This window comes from Octopus sinensis, linkage group LG2 (genome assembly GCF_006345805.1).
Source record: "Octopus sinensis linkage group LG2, ASM634580v1, whole genome shotgun sequence".
Classification (NCBI taxonomy): Eukaryota; Metazoa; Mollusca; class Cephalopoda; order Octopoda; family Octopodidae; genus Octopus; species Octopus sinensis.
The window spans coordinates 183,617,060-183,639,837 of NC_042998.1; the positions used below are offsets into that span (position 1 = coordinate 183,617,060).

The 22,778-nt window shown below is 36.4% G+C and overlaps 1 protein-coding gene and 1 non-coding gene across 2 annotated transcripts in view; one reads left to right on the forward strand and one right to left on the reverse strand.

Annotated features, from left to right (window-relative positions):
- Nucleotides 1-22,778, reverse strand: part of LOC115229835 (leucine zipper putative tumor suppressor 2 homolog) — a 209,919-nt gene that overhangs the window by 135,561 nt on the left and 51,580 nt on the right. The window lies entirely within an intron of this gene.
- Nucleotides 9,019-9,134, forward strand: LOC115208865. Its single transcript, XR_003881298.1, has one exon. It is a non-coding gene; the product is annotated as a U6atac minor spliceosomal RNA (small nuclear RNA).

Genomic DNA, 22,778 nt, shown 5'->3' on the forward strand with positions numbered 1-22,778 from the left:
ATGAAATAGTAAGTGTGCCTATACAGGGAGCAGGGTTATCTTGTTTGAAAGACTTAGTCTAATTAGGTCCCCACCCTTCCAACCCATCTTCACCTCCTTGATTTTTCTTTCTTTTCACCTATATATATATATATATATGTACACACACACACACACGCACACACACACACATACATACACACACGCACGCACACACATGTTATTGTGTGTGTGTGTGCGTGTACTGTTCTTAATTGTTGCTTGTTGTACTAGTATCATCATCATCGTCATCATCATTATTATTATTATTATTATTATCATTATTATTATTATTATTATTAGTAGTAGTAGTAGTAGTGAAGGATGATAGTGATGATGGTATTGATAATAATTGATGATGGTATATGTATATATATGATGATGATATAACGAGGCCAAGCCAAAAAAAAAAAGTATTAATGACGAAAATGGTTATGTCGTTAATAAGGATGCTGTTGCTGCTGCTGTTGATGATGATGATGATGATAGTGGTATTGTTATTTAATGCTATTGTTGATGTTTATAAGTCTTAAATTAGCCCTGATTGAGCAAGAACTCTGTTGAGAAGCTTTCCAAGCGTGACCAGCCCGCCGTTTTTCCTATGTGCAGGAAATTTAGCACTACATTACTTGATGTCTTTTTTTTTTTGTAAGACAGGTGGAGTTGGGGGTGGGGTGTTTCGAGTGAGAGAGTTAGCTGCTCTTTCTAGCAGGTCGTTCAACATGCTAAAAATAGCGCGCCTCCAAATGGCTCGTCAATAATGATGACGACGGCGACGACGACGATGATGATGATGGTAGGTTCTAGGGCAAAGACAAGAGTAGTAGTAGTAGTGGTGGTGGTGGTGGTAGTAGTAGTAGTAGTATTGATAGTGGTAATGAGGGTAATGTGTTGGTAATCAGGCGAAGGGTAGAGGTAAGTTGTGGTAGTGGTGGGGTGATGATGGTGTTAGTACTGGTGATAAAGAGTTAGATAAATGGGGGGTGAAGATACCACCACCACCAACAACACCACCACCAGCACCACCACCCTGCCCATACAAGAAAAGAATACTGCTACTGCCATCTACAGTGAAGGTTTCTTGTTGCTAATTTACATTGCCAGAACTCAAACTCTGTAGCCAAAATATATATACACTACATTTACATCGCTAGCTGTCAAATATAGGCAGCAACACACACATACGAACATAGCACAAGTCATACATACATACCTTCGGTGTTCAAAATATCTATTTCACACACACTGATATCCATTTATCTCATAGTTACCTTCTTTCTTCGCTTAAACGTATTCTCTCTCTCTTATACACACACGCATAAAAACCCAACCATGCTTTTTCATCCAAAGTCCATTCATCTATTTTTTTTTCCCTCTCTACCTTCGTACAGACTCAATACATTCACGTCTCAGTCCTACAATCACCAATCGCCAAAAGATAAGGTTAACTTGGACGAGATTAGAATGAGTTTAATGCTTAGTTTGAACTGTAGCAGTTTAGCGGTTGAAAGTACCTCGTGTGCATATGTTCTTGCGCGCGCGTGCGTACACACACACACACACACACACACACACACTTTCACACATACATATCTATTTTTTTACTACCCACAAGGGGCTAAACACAGAGGGGACAAACAAGGACAGACAAACGGATTAAGTCGATTATATCGACTCCAGTGCATAACTGGTAGTTATTTAATCGACCCCGAAAGGAGGAAAGGCAAAGTCGACCTCGGCGGAATTTGAACTCAGAACGTAACGGCAGACGAAATACGGCTACGCATTTCACCCGGCGTGCTAACGTTTCTGCCAGCTCGCCGCCTTCACACATACATATCATCAACACAATCATTTAACGTCTGTTTTCCATGCTGGCATGGATTGGCCGGTTTGGTAGGATCTTGGCAAGCTACAGGGCCACACTAAGTTCCAATGTCAACTCTGACGTGGTTTCTACAGCTGGATGCCTTTCCTAATGCCAACCACTTAAGTGTGTACTGCCTGCTTTTTTTTTTCATGTAGCCAGCACCAGTGAGGTTGCCAAATAAGCTGCAAGACAGAAAAACAATGGGGAAACGGTGTGTGTGTGTGTGAGTGTCTAGGGGGATCCCTATAATTAAATAGAGTGGGTGGGTGAGTATTTGGGAGGGGTATGTGACTTAATACCTGACATTCAAAGGTTATAATGTGATAGAGGGACAAGTACAAGTGTCTTGCTATAAGAGGAGATACATGGCTACCCCACATTATATAGGGAGGGGCGGAAAGGAAGTAACAATGATAGTGAGGGGAGCCAGAACAAACTCTCAAGAAACAAGAATATACCAGACATAAGGTGGCAAGCTGGCAGAATCATTAGCATGTCAGAAAACCTGCTTAGCAGTATTTTCTCTGTTTTTATATTCTGAGTTCAAATTCTGCCAAGGTTGACTTTGCCTTTCATCCTTTTGGAGTTGATAAAATAAGCACCAGTCAAGCAGTGGGGGCGATGCAATTGACTAGCCTTCTCTCCCAAAATTTCAGGCCTTGTGCCTATAGTAGAAAGGAATATCTACCACAGCGGTGGGCTGGCAGAAACGTTAGCACGCCGGGCAAAATGCTTAGCGGTATTTCGTCTGCCGTTATGTTCTGAGTTCAAATTCCACCGAGGTCGACTTTGCTTTTCATCCTTTCAGGATTGATTAAATAAGTACCAGTTATGCACTGGGGTTGATATAATCGACTTAATCCGTTTGTCTGTCCTTGTTTGTCCTCTCTGTGTTTAGCCCCTTGTGGGTAGTAAAGAAATAGGTATTTCGTCTGCCGCTACATTCTGAGTTCAAATTCTGCCAAGGTCGACTTTGCCTTTCATCCTTTTGAGGTCGATTAAATAAGTACCAGTTACGCACTAGGGTTGATATAATCGACTTAATCCGTTTGTCTGTCCTTGTTGTCCCCTCTGTGTGTAGCCCCTTGTGGGCAATAAAGAAATAAGAAAGGAATATCTACCCGGCGTACATTCCAATAATTTTCATATATTTCTTATACTCAGGTTTTTGACCAACTCAGTTACTTTACTGTATTAGCATATAAGTGTCTGAGTATTCCTGTGCACCATTAATGTAATCTTTGAGTAGACATAGTGTGACAAAGCTGACCTGTTGTATTATTACTAGTTCAGTCTGCCTGAAGGGCTTCCACATGGTTTCCATCTATTTAATTTCATTTACTTTTTATCTTTACTTCAGTCATTGCATTATGGCCATGCTAGAGCACTGCCTTGAAGGGTTATAGTTGAACAAATTGACCCGGTACTTGGAACACACATATACACACAACAGGCTTCCATGCAGTTTCTGCCTACCAAATTCACTCACAAGGGCTATTGTAGAAGACCTTGTTCAAAGTGTTGCACAGTGGAACAGAACCCCAATCTATGTGACTACAGAGCAAGCTTCTTAACTACACAGCCATGCCTGCATCTATATAAATAAGACTTAAGTCAACCTGGGGCTTTAGTGAAAGATACTAACCCAAGGTGCCATGCAGTGAGATCAAACCTGGAGTCTCATGATTGCAAAGTGAACTTCTTAATTACACAGTCATACCTGCATCCTTAGCTGCATTCATACACACACACTCGCAAGCAGAACACATAGATACTAGTTAGAGTTCCATTAATATTCATACATTCCTTAAGTGTTTGCGCTCTCCGTCTCTCAAAAGTGCATACACACATATATGCATACACATGTTTATGCAATTGTGCATTATCTAATGTTTATAGATTTCATTACCCAAAGAAACAAAGACCCAATAATGGTCGGTTTTATTGTAAAGAATTGCAATTCTTCAGCACTACCCTCTGTAATAATGAAATACACTGAAGTGCGGCTAAACCACATGCCGTATTAAATTATTCCATTCTGTTCTATTCTCAGTACTAAACCTACCACAACATTTTATAGACATGTCAAGGAATCGACTATTTCAGCTTTCTAACACTCAGATATTCAAATATTTTCCCCTAAAGAAGGAATCCACTAAACCAAAATGAAGAGATAAAGCATTCAGTTTTAAAGAAAAAACAAATTGAACAATGCAAAAGAGGAATCTAGAATTAAAATTTCTGTTCAGAAACCAAAATGGCATTGTTAAGAAAGAAACTTTTTTCAAAATTCACTGTGCATCATTGATCCAGAGTTACTTTGACTTCAGTAGCACAGCATGGTTTCTTGAAATAAGCTTAGATAACAAAGAAAATATTCAGAATTATTCAAAATGTTCAGATTTAATTTAAAACAAAAAATATTTCAAGAGAAGAAATAGATAATGATATATTATTAATAAACCTAATTCTAATATGTGTACAGTAAAGAAACCAACAACTGAGATTACAAATAGTGTTTAGAGAAGAAAAAAGAACAACAAAAAACACCTGTCCAAGCTACATGCAAGCAAACTTGCTTGGATCTAATGAACATACCTACCAAACAAGAAGCCAAAATAATGCTTACATTGTACGAAACTCAAACAAAATCTTCTGACAGCAATCAGAAGAATAGATGTTTCCAGAGTAAAGAAGACAAAACTATTTTAACAAGATGCAAACAGAATAAAAGGTTGAAGAAATCAGGTTTTACTTCTTTCTATAATAAAAATGGTAAGCTGATAGATCAGTGTACACATAACGGCTAAATTCATTATAGAATTATTTGGAAAGAAACTCAAAGAACACAGTGCAGGCCTAGCTGTGTGGTCGAGAAGTTCACTTTATAACCATGTGGTTTTAAGTTCAATCCCACTTTGCAGAACTGTATGCATTGGTCTTTCACCATAACTCTGGGATAAACTAATGCTTTGTCAGTGAAATTTGGTTCAAACTAGGCATCTGTTTCTTTTTCTCTTTCTTGCTCCACCAGAATGAATGAATAAATATTCCAGTGAAAATCAGTGCAATATATTTTGTGGCATTTAAATCCAGAAAGGAGAAGTTGATGGAATCAGTATCAGACTGGGGTCAGTATGATGTACTAAAATCTTGAAGGTGATGTGTCAGCATGGTCGCTGTCCAATGAATAGAACTGGCAAAAGAATAACACATCAAAAAAAAAAAAAAATTGCCAGATGGTGCATATTTTGCTGGTAGATACTCATGATGTATGATAACTGAAAATTATTTCTACTAAATGATATTTTATATCATTTATCTACACATATTTTATATCATTTATCTATACATCTATTTATCTACACATACAAGATGCTCAGGAATTCAGAGTGGGTGTGTTCTTTAATACTATGCTCAAACCCTCAAATAGAATTTTATACTTTGAAAAAAAATCTATACCAATTAAGTTTATAGTAAGAGCAGTGATATCTCTTTCAGGCAGAAAGACCATTTTGTAAAGGACAAATGAAATAATTCCATAACAGTATATTAATAGTTCAAATTTTTATTAACCCTGGATGGATAAAAACAAAAGCTGATTCTAGTGGGAACTGGACTTAGAGATATAAGATGTTGATTACAGCTTAGATCAGGAGTGTCATGTATACAGCCTGTCTGCTAGATCCAACTTATAGCAATGTTTAAGTGTGGTCCCTGGTTTAATGTTATATAATAAAATATTTATTATTATTTTTCATTTTAAAATATTCTGTAAAATATATTTCATTAACATGTGCTCAGAGCCCAACTAGAGTTATCATCATCATTTAATATCCATGTTCCATGCTGGCATGGGTTGAACAGGTTGAAGAATCCAATGAGTCGAAGGACCGCATCATGTTCCAATGTCTGCTTTTGGATGGTTTTTATGGGCCGATGCCCTTCCTAATGCCAACTACTTAACTGTGTATGCTGGATGTTTTTTTTTTACAAGCCACCAGCACTAGTGAGGTTGCCATGTGGCTTGCAAGATTACAAACCCCAAAGGGAGCAGTGATCAGTAGGAAAGGTGGGTGGTGGTGGTGGTGGTGGTGATTCCCATTAGTGAAATCAATGCACATTAGGGAATCTTGTTATTTCACCCAATGTAAAAGAAGCTTATGAATCTATATGCTAAAAGACGTGACCTATTTCCCTCTCACTATGCTTATTAGACACCAAGTCAAATGGATTTTTAAAAATTAAATTTATTCACATGTTTGTCCAAATGGATTTTAATGATATGAATGATATTGAAAGATTTTGCTGCTAAAACATAGCAAGCTTTTTATCAAGTATTGCTCTTCTCAAGAACTGTATGTATTTATTTCAACAATTGCTGTTTCTGTACCTATCTAAGCATTCTTACTTAATACAACAATATATATATACCATCTGGATGAAATTTTCTCACACATCTCTGCTAACACCTTATAATTTGTTAACAAAGTTGTTTCAATATATATCATTCACTATATCCATCTATCTACTTAGGCTCACATTATGAATAGGGTTTTTAGGAATAATTATCCCTATCTGGTCTTCAAAATTAAGTTTGTTTCAATCTGGCCTGCAAAGCCAAAGGAGTTTGACACTCATGATTTAGAGCTAAGTCAATCAGATACATTAATATCAATCTTCCATTTCTCTTCACTTAGAAGTTGTGTGTGGGGTATTGTTGAAGTTGTTGAAGTGATTTCAAGAGAAGAAAAGAAATTAAGCCTATCAAATTAATATATCTTAGCTAGAATTGTAATCTATGGTGTTGGCCATCTTTACCACAATTACACTCAACAGTCAAATAACAGGAAGCGAACTGACAGATTCATTAATGTATAGAACAACATACCTTAATAGTAGTTGTTCCAGCTAGCTACATTCTGAGTTCAAATCTCACCAAAATCAACTTTATCTTTTGAGGTCAATAAAATACCAGTCAAGAACAGAGGGTTGCTAGAATTGTTAGATGGAAAAGTATGCCTTGTTGTAGATGCTTTAATTCTTTACATTCTGAGTTCTTAGGCAGTAAATTTATTCTACCATCAAGTTTAACCCACCACCAGGTCAGTTGGTATCTTTAGTGGGGTTACTTCCACTGTAAGCATTTAGGCAGAGTCTCTGATTTGAGGATAAATCCCTCCAATCAGCACACCAGTCTTAGAAATAAAGGGTCAAGGATACTGACTTCCCACCCTGACAGAGTAGTAAACACTAAGAAATTATTCAGATTTATTCATGCTAATGTAGTTCTGTATATTTATGTGTGATCTGAAAGAAACTATGGTTTGCTACAGTGTAGCTTCAAGCATGTTATGAATTTTCCTAATCACAGCCAACAAATGGATGGATATCACAGCCAACAAATGGATGGATATCACAGCAAACAAATGGATGGATATCACAGCAAAGGAAGACCTCTCCTTAGGTATAAGAATAAATTGAAACGATCACTAAAACCTCTACAGCTTAACCTGATATCGTGGGAAAGCCATTGCCCAAATGTGTCACAATGCATCAAACGATTTGAGCTGAAGAAAAAGAACAATAGAAGAACTATATCCCGCAACCAACAGACACAATTGCCCAATCCCGGGTAAAACGAAAATCATCAATGTTCTCATTGGGCTTTCATAGCAAAATCCATACCTGGACTGAAATTACATTTTCACACCTGAGAACATACCTGGACTGAAATCACATTTACACACCCATCACAGATAGATGCAGCTGCTTAGCATTTCCCCACCCCTCAACTTTAAGACCTCTCCTTCAAACACTCATATGTTGAAATCGACAGGAGCGACCATCATATTTGAGATACAGTGTTACATTACACAGTTTTCTTAAAACATGTTAATGTAGTACTTTAAATACAAGGTTCAGAAATATATTGCATCATTAATGTCTGTTTTATTCAAATGAATCTTCCACAGTTGTTTAACATCAAGTTAATTATTCTTCCATTCTTCAGAATAGATAACTTTTACTATCAGCTAAGCACATAAATTATTAATATGCTAAGACAGCTTATGCATTTTATAAACAGCTGCACTAGATTCAATCACCAGAGAGAACATCAGATTAATAGGAATAATAAGAAATTAGCTACCAGAAGAACAAAAACCTTGAAGATTATCTCTGAAACAGTAATTTAGAACAGTGATGAATACATGGTTTGATCAAATATTTAAATAACATTTACAAATATTATTTCTTCATAGCCAGAGTTCATTTATCCTCAAAAGACACATTTTCCACAAATGTTTCAATGTACTGAAATAATCAACTACCATGTTTTGTGAAAAATGTTCAGATTTACAGACAATGGCATCAATGTAATATCCCCCAAGGGCTGTTTCTCTTTTCATAACATTCAAAGCTTTCTCGAATATTAATAATTACTCTAGAGAACAAAGAACTTTGTTATTCTGACCCAGAGCAGAGCTGGACTGGCAAAATTGCTAGAATAAGTGAAGCACTGAGGAAGTGATTCAGTGAAATCTAAACTCGGGGATGAATGAGTAGCGATGACTTGGCTGAGGAGAACAGAATCATTTTAGAGGATAGGAAAAATTAATTAGTAGCTCTATTTTGGGAAAGGCAGGAAAATAATATCAGCAAGCAGCTACCAGACCACTCCCACGTTCCAAAATAAATAAATAAATAAAACAAGGAAAAAAAAAAAACTCATTCAAGTGACCAGTATTGGTGGTGTTCAGCCCCAATAAATTCAACAATGGCTTTCTATTATATGCCTGCCAACTTCAAATAATCTATCTCTAGAGGGGTAGGGATTAACAACCCTACACTGAGGTGGGGAAATTATAGAATTTGAGATACTTCTAACATCTCATTAGTAAAGAACACTAATAATGAATTCTCATTAAGTAGCAAGCAAATTTGTTCTGCTGCTTCTCTATGGCATTAACCATGTTAATACCATAAATCAAGAATTCTCATGTTTCCATGCATTCACCAAAGTCTACTGTGATACTAATGAATCAATACAACAAAATATCACTTAAAACCTCCAGAGAGCACAGAACACCCATGGAAAATACTAGAATTTCTTTATTTGAGCATTTTATGCATTGCAAAAAAAGGAGAGACAGTTAGCACTCCCCCTTATCAAGGACGGAAGAGATCAGTCAATCTTTCTAACACATATGGGCATTGCTCTCTACTTTAGAGCAACCTAATTTTTGAATGGTGGTGCCCCAGCATGGCCACAGCTCATGAGCTGAAACTAGATGAAGATGATATAAAGATATGTACCTAAAAAATGTCTTGGCTCACCCATTTTGGCCCTGCCCATTCGGCATCACTGATCCGATGCTGACTTATTTGACACCAGACATCTTAATGTTTCTCTCATTCTCTCCTCTCTCTCTCTCTCTTTGTTTATGTGAGCATATTTCTCTTTATGTATATGAACATGTTCAAATGATAAATTGTAATGTCTTCCTCTGTATGTCTATAATTCAATGCACATATAGTTGGTCTGCCAACATTATAATTCAGTGCACAAGCATGTATGTTTGACTCCAGTACCAAAAAGTACTGTCACCAACACAGACTGAACATCCAGTCAGCTAGGCCAAGATGTCAGTATCCGAATAACTGTGCCCAATTGTCTCATTCCATTAAAACATACGGGCAATAAAATTTGTCTATAAATTAAAAAATACTAGTACAAAATGAAAAAAAGCAGAAAGAACAACAGTTGGACCAGCTATTGTTTGTTTTGTTCGTATTCAGGTTTGTGTTTTATAATTGCAATTCACACTGAATGCAATATCTAGTAGCTGCAATCATCATTTAATGTCCGCTTTCCATGCTAGCATGGGTTGGACGGTTCAACAGGGGTCTGGGAAGCCAGGAGTCTGCACCAGGCCCAGTCTGATTTGGCAGTGTTTCTACAGCTGGATGCCCTTCCTAACGCCAACCACTCCGTGAGTGTAGTGGGTGCTTTTTACGTGCCAGACGAGGCTGGCAACGGCCACGATCGGATGGTGCTTAAAACATTTAGTCAATAGTGCCACACTGTGTCTTTCATTCAGTCATATATCAACAGTCTAAGACAGTGGTTCTTAAATAGTATACTGTATTGCAATGCTGCATTGCAAGGGGCACCAAGCATGATGCAAAGTTTTAAAAGATATAACTATCGGTTACCCTCTTCTGAAACTCTTATGAAATTATCTCCCCCTTCCTCCCAATTTACTGTCTGCATTCTCTTTATACTCACCTTTTATTTTGAGATACTCTGACAATTTGTCACCATCATCTCCACCTTCTTTCCAGCTTTTCTTAACCAACATTATATAAAGTGATCGTCATCTATCTCCTCTACAGCAAGACACCTGTGCTTGTCCCTCTATCAAACTTTAGTCTCTCAGCACCTAGCATAAAGCCGTCTTCCTCCTCTCTTCTTAAATATACAATCTCACTCATTGAGGAGGCCTTTTCTTTCTCTTCTCTTGTGAGTTAAAAGGTGATCTCAATAGAGCTGGTGAAAGAACCCTCCCTACTTCAGTCATGAATAACCATGGAGATTGCACCTAGAAAGTTAACCTCCAAGGCACAAATCCAGGCAAGATTGTTTATGGAAAACTAGCAGTCGCTCATGCATACCAGCCTCCCCTCTCCATGCCACTGATGTTATCCACGGGAAAGCAAAGGCCGTGACAGCTTGGCACTAGTGATGTCACAATTCATTTCTACAGCTGAGTGAACTGGAGCAACATGAAATAAAGTGTCTTGCTCAAGAACACAACACAGCCCAGTCCAGGAATTGAACTCACTACTGCATGATGTGAGCCAGATGCTCTGGCCGCTTAGCCGTATGAAAAAAAATCACCTGGTCAACACTGTAAAAAGATTGGCATTAGAAGGGGCATCCAGCGAAAGAAACTGGACCAAAGTTGGCATTGGAGCTCAACAGTCCTGCTGCTTTCTGGATTCTCTTAAACTGTCCAACCATTGCTAGCATGGAAAATGGACATTAAATAATGATGAAGATGATGATGATTGATGATTGATGATAAATTTAAGGCCTTAGAAAACCCATATTAATATTCAAGCTTCTTGAAAAACATGTTATTCATAATTTTTTACTTTAAACTTCAGTGAAAAGAAAGTGCTTTTGTGAATGATATTAATTCAATAAGTGTTTCCAATCATGATTCTGAATTTTCCATTTTCTATCAAGAAATGTATTCATAAGCAGTGAACCATGACCCAAAAGTAGGTACTTGTTGACTATAATATAATACAGTTTAATTTAATTGTGAAAAACATAATTTGCTCATAACATCAACAAATAATTCAATTTTTTCATTTTCAAGAGTAAAACTTTATATCACACAAAATTAATTCAATAAATATAAAGTTTTAAATGTTTTAATTTTGAACTTATTAAACAGTTTAAATACTTATAAGTACTCCTTTACCCAACTTACATAAACTTTTGTTTTAAATTGTTCCTTTTTTTGTTATTTTTTAAATATTATTATTATTATACAGAACTGAAAATATCTCTCCATGGATAAATGATTAAATTTGGCAAAGAAGAAAACATACAAAAAAGAAAAAAAAACCCACAATACTGAGGTAACAGTTTCTGCAGAATGTTGGTGCCATAACATAAATCAATGAATGAAAGTGTAAAAGTGTTGAACTGACTCACAGAAAATAAAAGTACAACAAAATTTTTTTCCATAATATGGATTTACTGTTACTTTTAGACTTTTACACAACCCAGTCTGCTGAATTTGCAATGAATCTTCAGCAAATGAAAGTCTGATAAGTTGACTTCACATTTTAGCACAAAGCCAGCAATTTTGGGGTGGGGGTAAGTTGATTAAATCAACCCCAGTGCTCAACTAGTACCTATTTTATTGACCCCCGAAAGGATAGAAGGCAAAGTCACCCCTGGTGGTATTTGAACTCAGAACATATAAAGTCAGTGTGGTAACAATTCTGCTAGTTTGCCACCTTCTGAATTCTGCTAATTTAAAAGACATATTTTCTATAACAGGAATCATTGAAAGTTGAAAACAATTTGGGTATCTCAGAGTTTATGATCTGAAACAAATTTTCAAAGTAAATAGCAGACAAATTTGTTTGGGTTTTTGCAAATGTTAAAACTATGAGTCATGTACTAACACAAAACATTTCAACACAACTACACCTTTCCAACCATAACCAATCTGTTCCCTCACCCCTAAACAAATCCCTAATCAACTGCACTAAATTTTATTAACTATTATTGTTAACACAAAAACCAAAATCTGTCACTCTTCTTTCACACTCTTGTGAACATACCCATTCACTATGTCCAACCCTCTGTACCACTTTTATAATCACCTTCCTGTAATTTGTGAATATACCATGACACTCTTCATTACCATCTCTCTTTTTTCGACAGGGATAATCATGTATCTCCTCTACTGTAAAACACTTGCTTTTGTTCCATATCATACTTTAACCTCTCATCATCTGGCATAAAGCCACCTCTCCTTAGTACTATACACCTCCTCTTGGTTGAGGTGTCTTGTCTTGAAAGTTACTTGGTGACTTCACTAGTGCTGGCACAACATAAAAAGTACCCAGTATACTGTGAAATGGTTGGTGTTAGGAAGGGCAACCAGCCATAGAAATCATGGTAAAGTAGAAACTGGAGTTTGGCTTGTTGGCCCCTGTCAAACTCACCAATCCATTTCAGCATGGAAAATGAAGATGATGATGATGACGGTGGCAACAATGACAGTTTTGAGAAACTTCTGTTTTGGACCCTAAAGGCTGTGACTCAATTTTTCTTTTTTTGGAAATGAAACTGGTTGATGGAAAATACTTTAAAACATCACATGAAACCTCATAATTTATAATGGTTTCAAATTTTGGCATAAGGCCAGTAAGTTCAAGGGAGGAGGTAAGTCAATTACATCAACACCAGTACATAACTGGTACTTATTTTATCAACCCCAAGAGGATGAAAGGTAAGGTCGACCTTGGCAGAATTTGAACTCAGAACATAAAGACAGATGAAATGCTACTAAGCATTTTAATCAGCTTGCTAATGATTCTGCCAGTTTACTGCCTTCCTCATAATTGATAATGAAAGTTTAAAAACCATTTGCAGACAAAACAAGAATTTCACTGTCAAAAGAAATGGTATGCAGAGACTAGCAGTAACCAATTCGTGCAACATATTGAAATAACTGAAGAAAATACTAAATTTGAAATTCAGTTAAATTAATCAATTAACATTGTAAATGGAGTTCAACTATTGACATTTGTCAGATATTCATATTAAAACTGGGTGCTTACTGTTTAAATAATTAAATGAGCATGCAACAGTTGAAGATGTTTACCCCAAAGTTGACCCTTTTTTTGTTAAAGAAGTAGGTCTGGGATGGAATGACTATGTTGATGTATGTACTAATGGTGGAGTAGCAGTGACAGGGGTAAAAAAAATGATTTCAAGATAAAGTTAATGAAAAAATATGCACCAACTACATTCATTGATACTGCATGATTCATCAAGAGACATTAGTAACTAAAAAAATTTAATAGGAGACACATTTGAAATTATAAAATTCATTAAGCATTACACATTGATCAGCTGTCTACTTGTAAAACTATGCCAGGATATGGGATCTGAATTCAACAAATTTTTACTGCATATAACAGTGAAATGACTGTTGAAAGGATGAGCATTAAAAGGATTTGGGAAAAGAAATAAACTTATTTTTTTATCAGAAAAGAACTCAAATGTTGCATAATTCTTTCATGATAAAAATAGGTTTTGCAAATTATAGTATTTGTTAGACGTATTTGAGAAACTTAATACATCTCTGCAGGGGGCAGGGGTAAACAAGAAAAATAAACATTTTCACTGTGAAAGTTAGAATTGAACATTCATAAAAAAAAATTAAATTAAAGACTAAATAAAAAAAAATACAAACTTTCAGAAACACGTAGTACAAAATGATAACTTTGAAATACTAATGATTATGTTGGTGAAAATAACTTTTAATTTGATTAAGCAGATTGTAATCAAGTATTCAGCGTGTAAGAAAAAAAAAAACAGTTTTACAAATATATTCTGCAAAACATAGACAATTGTAATTTACAATGTAAATTAGATTGGATCCAAATCATGTTCAATGTAGCAATGGAAAATGTGATGTGAAACAGGTTTCTTTGAAGACTCAAGAAGAATTTGGAGAGCTGTTTATGCACTTGAAATCTCAAACTTGAAATTTCAAAAAATAAACTTCAGCATTTTGTAACTGAAATGTGAAATTAGATTTTCTAATTTTATCTGAATTAGCTATGATAGTTCTTCTACCATTTTCTTCATATATTTATGTGAATCTATGTTTTTTTAATTTTAACAACAATAATAATAACTTACCACAGAATAATATAAGTAGAAATTCCCTTAACCCTTTCAGACCTGGGCCCCTGTGTCTAACCTTACCCTCCACCTGGGTCCCTGTGTCTAACCTTACCCTCCACCTGGGCCCCTCCTCCTCCTCCTCATCGTTTAACGTCTGTTTTCCGTGCTAGCACAGGTTAGACGGTTCGACTGGAGTCTGGGAAGCCAGGAGGCTGCACCAGGCTCCAATCTGATCTGGTAGTGTTTCTACAGCTGGATGCCCTTCCTATGCCAACCACTCCGTGAGTGTAGTGGGTGATTTTTACATGCCACCGGCACAGAAGCCAGTCAAGGCAGCACTGGTATCGGCCACGTTCAGATGGTGCTTTTTACATGCCACCGGTGCAGGTATCACAACTACAATTTCCATTTGATATTTATTTTGATGTTGATATACTTGACTCAATAGGTCTCCTCAAGCAATGCAGGTCCTGAGTAAAAAAGTAAATAGTTGCATATACAGCTCAAGAGTAAACAATTGCAAGCAAACTAAGGAACTGAATCACAAAAAAATCAGGAGAACAACAATAATAGGCCTATCTCTCAACTAACGTTCACCTGAATTGCTACTTTCCTTATCACTTTCACCAGTTTTATTGTCTGAATTACACTCATTGTCTGCGTAAGGATAAACTCTTCATCTGAAGAATAAATATCATCAATAATTTCCTCAACTGTAAAGAGTGGAGGCACATGGCCTAGTGGTTAGAGCAGCGGACTTGCGGTCGAGAGATTGCAGGTTTGAATCTCAGACTGGGCGATGTGTGTGTTTATGAGCGAAACACTTAAGCTCCACGTGGCTCTGGCAGAAAGTAATGGTGAACTTCTGCTGACTCTTTTGCCACAACTTTCTTTCACTCTTTCCACTTGCATCTTGCATCTCACCTGTGACGGACCGGCATCCCGTCCAGGTGGGGAACCTATACGCCAAGGAAACCAGGAAACCAGCACTTATGAGCCAGGCATGGCTTGAGAAGGAACAAACAACTGTAAAGAGTCTAGGCCTTGATTGTTAACAAGACAATGTATTGGGTTTATCACATGTTCATTTCATCACAAAAATCTGTATTTTCTTTTATTAAAAAGACAAGTAAACAATGACTATGGAGGGACATCATTAACAACAAGTCATAAGCACATTAGACTACAAAGTTGCAACTTTATTGGTTGTCTAATTTTAGTATTTTCTCTTTTTCTCTATGTATGTTACACATTACCACTTAGACAAGAATCTGGTACAAATTACATTTATGCTATTCCTGCTGTACAGGGAACATGGTATGATAGAGTTAAGAACATCACTAATAAATATAAAGCCATAGGTTGATGTACTATGTCAAAAGAAACAAGTACATTCTTTTCATTAAAGATATTCATATTCTCAAATGGTTTGATGATCATAAGTTTAGTTGTTTTTGGTCAAAGTTTGATAAACCTGGACATTTTCTGCGACTTATCTGGGAGTGCTATCGTATATAAGAAACAAGTTGACAATGAGAAAACATTCAGAAAATATTAAAGCAAGTACCTGGACAGCTAAATTAACTGATTTCTTATGGCCTTCTACTTTTTCAATAGAGCATGTTTTATGCAGATTCAACTGAACTTAAAATGTGTGCATTTGTAGCAGAGCACAATCCAGTCATTTTTATATAATATAAGCATCTATTCTAAAACTAGCTTAAAAGCCACTTTATCGGGCAGCTTTTAAGCTAGTACGTAGCTTTTAAGCAAATGACTCTGAATGGGAAGATCCGCAAACAGATCTCTGACTTGTTTTGGAGAATTTGTTGGAATTGCTTCCTCAAGAGTCATATTCCAATGATAATCATATTCATCGCAAAAAATCCTGTAAAAAAAAAAACACCATAAACAATTTTATAAACAGCTGCACTAGATTCAATCACCAGAGAGAACATCAGATTAATAGGAATAATAAGAAATTAGTTACCAGAAGAACAAAAACCTTCAAGATTATCTTTGAAACAGTAATTTAGAACAGGGATGAATACATGGTTCAATCAAATATTTAAATAATATTTACAAATATTATTTCTTCATAGCCAGAGTTCATTTATCCTCAAAAGACACATTTTCCACAAATATTTCAATGCACTGATTTTAAAAAAATCACCATAAATAATCGCAGGAATCCAAAATTTCAGGATTGCAGGTCGAGATTTGGCCTGGAATGTTCTTAATTTACTCATGGAGCTAGCCTTTAGATTATAAAAGTTGTTATCAAACAAAATATTTGTTGCAAAAAGTCACGTAAAAAATCACTGAAAGCAATCACAGTAATGAAAACTTGGGGATCCAAAATTTCAGAATTGTGGGTTCAAATTCGGCCCAGAATATTTTTACTTTACTCATGGAGTCAGCCAGATTCCGAAATGGTATGATATGTTGGGCTATGGCCTCTAGGAGTAAAGTTGAAAAAGTGTGATACACTGACATTCACATTTATTATATTATATCAAGGCGGTGAGCTGGCAGACTCGTTAGCGCGCTGGGCAAAATACTTAGCGGTATTTCGTCTGTTGTTACATTCTGAGTTCAAATTCCACCGAGGTTGACTTTGCCTTTCATCCTTTCGGGGTCGATAAATAAAGTACCAGTTTCATACTGGAGTCGATGTAATTGACTTAATCTCTTTGTCTGTCCTTGTTTGTCCCCTCATTGTTTAGCCCCTGTGGGCAATAAAGAAATATATATCATATTAAGGCGGTGAGCTGGCAGAATCGTTAGCACACCAGGTGAAATGCTTAGCAGTATTTTGTCTGCCATTAGATTTTGAGTTTGAATTCTGCCGAGGTTGACTTTGCCTTTCATCCTTTCGGGGTCGATAAAATTAGTACCTGTTATGTACTGGGGTTGATGTAATCAACTTAATCCCTTTCGTCAAAATTTAAGGCCTTATACCTCCAGTAGAAAGGATTTATTAACGCTGTGAAAGTGTAACACACTGGCATTCACATTAATTATATTAGATATGTTTAATTTTGGGGAAACTTTATTTCAATTAAAGTGTATTTTATATATATGTATGTGTGTTTGTGTGTGTGTATGTATGAATATATTTCCTGAGCGCCATACTAATACAATTGTTCATTTGTTTTCCACCTGCCTTCGTCTTTTGTCTATTTTCATAAAGCTTCCCGTTATATATATATATATTAAAGAAAGCAAAAAAATAAAACAAAAATGATAGTGTTCAGTATGTTGGCAACAGGAATTTCTGTCAAAGGGACATGGTTAAACAAAGTTGTACATCATCTCCCTCTTTTTCTCACATACCCACTCTTTCTCTCTTTTTTATTATTACTCTCACTGCCACCATCAACACTACTGCTTTTAATAAAACATTATCACCTCTCCCTAAATTTCTTTGCCTCTCTTCTCTCTCTCTCTCTCTCTCTGTCTATCTTCGCCACCACCCTCACCATCTCTATGCCTACTATTACTCTCACCCCATCATGAGAAATGGTAAGCATGTCATTGAATAGTGAGAGAGGGGGGTCTAAGTGTGACATATTGACACACAGAAATTAGTTTTCTCATTTATTATATTAGATTACTAGGGGAATTAAATGTGCAAGAACAGTAACTTTTCATAATTTCATTGGTGAAGAATACTGGACAATTCCTACAATGTAATTTAAGGGTATCAAATTAACATTAATTAATTATTGATAAAAGAACTGATGTATCGACAAAAAAAAAGTAGCTTGTTTTAAAATGTAGAGTTTTGTGATAGCCATATTAAAAACAAAACAAAAAAAACAGCTGACAAGATTTTAAACTGCTTTGAAAATCAATTACTGTACTGCCCAAGGTATTTACAATTTCTATGGTAAATTTCTTGTTTGGAAAACATAGTATTTCATTTAAAGACATGATAGGATGGACAAGTGAAATAGTGAGAGTCAAAAGTGAAGTTCAATGTCTTCTGAAGCAAAAAGTACAATATTTCTTAGTACAAGGCTTGTATGTACCACTCAATATATAAATGTGCATTCAATGCATGTCCTGAGTAACTCACTAAAATTATTTATTCATATTAAGGCGGTGAGCTGGAAGAATTGATAGCATGCCAGGCAAAACGCTTAGCAACATTTCATCTGTCTTTATGTTCTGAGTTCAAATTCTGCTGAGGTTGACTTTGCCTTTCATCCTTCTGGGGTCAATAAAATAAGTACCATCATCATCAAATCAGATAATCTTGAGTGCCTACACTGCTGGGATAGACTGACAATGGAATAAGTGCTGAGCTCCCGCAGAATAGCACTAGCCCAAGGAAGATACACATGGAGGCACAATCAAGTGCTTAAGGAGACTACACGTTATAAATACAGCTAAAGTAAAATCATAACACCAGAATCTCCAACATTCTACACAACAGGAGGCAGTGAATTATGGCCAGGAACATCTATCCCAGAAGGGGCACAGGAGTGGAGCCTTCTGGGTGGTGTGAATGACTGGGTGTGCACAGCAGGCCTCCCAGGAACAACAAAACAACCAGAAATCATGAAGAAGAGTGGCTTGAGGCTGGATATCATACTCCATTCCCTTTTTAGGTGCAGGAGTGGCTGTGTGGTAAGTAGCTTGTTTACCAACCACATGGTTCTGGGTTCAGTCCCACTGCTTCACACCTTGGGCAAGTGTCTTCTACTATAGCCTCGGGTTGACCAAAGCCTTGTGAGTGGATTTGGTAGACGGAAACTGAAAGAAGCCCATCGTATATATGTATATATATGTGTGTGGGTATGTTTGTGTCTGTGTTCATCCCCCCAACATCGCTTGACAACCGATGCTGGTGTATTTACGTCTCCGTAAATTAGCGGTTCGGTAAAAGTGACCGATAGAATAAGTACTAGGCTTACAAAGAATAAGTCCTGGGGTCGAATTACTCGACTAAAGGCGGTGCTCCAGCATGACCGCAGTCAAATGACTGAAACAAGTAATAGAGTAAAAGAGTAACTGATTTTCGTTGTCCTCACCGAGCTATTTGAAAATGGAATAGAAGAAGCACATATGTACAACACTGAAAAATATGTTAGTCTGAGCAACAGCCTGAGCGAAGTCAACTTCCAGGTCAAAGGTCTTGCCGTAGAGGCTAGAGCCAGAAGTTTTGTGGGCAAATCTGCTAACGATCTAATGAAACAACTCCTAGTCTCTGGGAAGAACAGGACCAAAACCCTAAGGACAATGTCAGAGACAGCAGACAACTCCATCTGGTTGAGGAGGAACAAAAATGACCTCAAAACTATTTGAAAGTAATGTTTTTGTACTTTAACGCAAAGGGAAGCATTTGTTAATTTGTTTGTTAATCAGATACACTAAACTTCGAGAACCTTCAATTTTGTATTTCTTTCCACTTCTGAAAGAAACTAAAGAACTCTACCCATATTGAGTAAGAAGCATGTAAAAAGCACCATCCGAACGTGGCCGATGCCAGCACCACCTTGACTGGTTTCTGTGCCGGTGGCACATGACCTGCTGTGTTTGAGGAGACCTATTGAGTCTACTACGATGACTCTGAGTGAGTCATTGTAGTAGCATTGATACTTCACTGCTACCATGACAACTAATGCTAGTTCTCATTTAAGTTTGGAAGCTGAGTTAATGAAGAGGAGTTACAACTAGTGGTTTAAATACACAAGTCTTCAATATCCAAATGGCTAAAATGTGTCAGCAGAAGGGCACCCAGGTGTCATGACCTGGATGTAGTCTGGCCCCTTAGAGTGTAAGAAGCTATAGGCCAAACACTAGCCTGAGAGTGGGGTTTCTTTTCTGAAGACCTTCTGTTGTTCAGTTCTCATGAGAGTTTCTTAAAACTGGAAAAATATATTTTGCATGTCTAACTTTTAGTCTATTATATATCATCATCATCATCATCATCATTTAATATCTGTCATCCATGCTGGCATGGGTTGGACGATTTGACAGCAGCTGGTAAGCTGAGGGACTGCACCAGACTCCAGTCTGATTTGGCATAGTTTCTACAGCTTGATGCCCTTCCTAAAGCCAATCACTCAGAGTGTAATGAGTGCTTTTACACACCAATTGTGTGACACCAGTATCTGCCATAGTGAAGGTGTGTGGCTTAGTGGTTAGGGTGTCTGCATCATGATCGTAAGATTGTGGTTTCGATTCCTGGACCGGGCGACACATTGTGTTCTTGAGCAAAACACTTCATTTCACATTGCTCCAGTCCACTCAGCTGGCAAAAATGAGTAATGCTGCAATGGACTGGCGTCCTATCCATCTGGGGAACACATATGCCATAGAAACCGGGCCCATGAGCCTGGCTAGGCTTTAAAAGGGCGCATTTATTTTTTTAGTATCTGCCATAACTACATAACTACAATTTTACTAAATTTAGTTTCATGCCAAAAGATTCAAAATTCAGGCTTATGAAGCTACATAAACAGTATATGATGATAATTAACTTTTCAAGTTTCAGAATTAGAGAGACATTGGGACATTTCTCAAGATAAATGTAGAGATAATCTTTGTTTTACAATTAGCTTGATACTAATGATCTTTCATTTCATCATTCTTTAACTGCAACCTTGCAGAAAGGTTTATCTTTGGTAAACAATATGGAGGTAAAAAAAAAAAAAAAAAACCTTGTTCGTGGCAGAGTATGGAAGTACCAAGTTACTTCTATGAATCTTTTAAAAACATGTATAGAATGGCAACTGTCTGAAAACTTTTTGGAAGAAAAGAGGAAATAAATTGTATAGCAATGAAGACAAAAACACCAACTTTTTCTATAATCTAATGTTACTTATGAATTTTTCTTTTATTTAATTTTGTAAAAATCTAAGAATTTTTTGTAAATCTAAAAAAAAATCATTTGGTAAATATCCAAGAAATCCTGGTCATGAAGGAAAAAGTTCAAGAAACAAGGTTATAAAATATCTTTAACAATATATGTAACCAGTTTCAAATAAAATCATTCCAAGCCTGAAAGCAAACTTCAGAACAATTATATGTATATAAAACTGCTTCAGATAAAAGAAAACGTCTAAGAGTTTCAGTTTCTTAACAGAACAAAGACATTTCTACCTAATGCAGGAAAAGATTATTTTGTTCAACAGAAACTATGTTCCTTAACATAAAATATAAAATTAATTAAATACAACAGTTTGTTGTACCAGAAATGGTAAGAAATGCAAAATAAATTTATTGTAAATAACCTTATTTTATAATATAAGAGAATATGACAATTATTTCCAACAAGATGAAAGAATCATTGCCAGTGTAGTTGTTGTTTAGCTCCAGGTCGACCCTGATTGAGTACACCTATGATCAAAGATGCTACAACTACTAATATTCTGCATTCTATTTACTAATTTTCCAGACAGTATATTTAAGAATACATTTCTGATGTGTCCTTCCTTTTTTAAGGCAGTAACATGTGATTTAAAGAAGATCTGCTTAAATTTCCTAGCAGGACAAGCAATCATATAGACATTTTGATGCAAAAAGGTTTGTTATTAAGGCAAAAATTTGTTTATCTGATTAAGAATTGCTCTCATTGCAACCTTCAAATTTTGAAATCACCATAATTTCATAATTATCATTTTAATTTAACTAACACTGTCAAATTAAACTTTACTCTTACAAGCTCTGTTTTACCTCCTATATAACACTACTTGATAAACTAGCCTTTAGTGGTTATTAATACCACTAATAACTGCTATCACCTTTTTGTTAGGCAATGTGGAGAAATCTGAAAGGGATATGCTTGCTATTTTTAACCACATACTGGTTTTCACTTTGGTTATTTTGTTGAGCAGAGAGTTAGCTGCATTCAAGTTTAGAAGCAACTTATTGTTTCTACACCTGCCATGTATTGATAATTACGAGTAAAAATGGTATGTAGCCCTCAGGCCATGCTGTATCAATTTTGCTAACTAGAGACATAAAAGTAAATCCAGTAAATGTGTGTACGTTCCAATTGCCCAAGATTCATTACTAGATCACATTCAAAAATGATCCAGCTGATCAATGTGAAACTGCTAGCCAACACTCTTTAACACTCAGAAATGCTGTCTCCTTTCTCTGCCTTTTGCATCATTATTACAGAGGTCTTGGGTTTGCAGAACTGGCTGGTATCATGCAAACACCACTCAAGCACTTCCAATTCAGTTCTCTTTCACCATTCAGATTGTGTTCTCCCCACCACCCTCTCACCTCACTTTCAGCACTAACCATTATGTCCCATCCTTGCTCCACAAAAAACTGGCCCACTATAATTCTCATCCTGCAGTCATAAACTTGCAATTGCACAAGCCAAACATTAACCACATCTGTGTGTGAGAAGACCCGGCAGGACAAGTGAGACTATAACCTGTGGCCTTTACCTGGGATGTAGCCAGTCCACTTATGCAT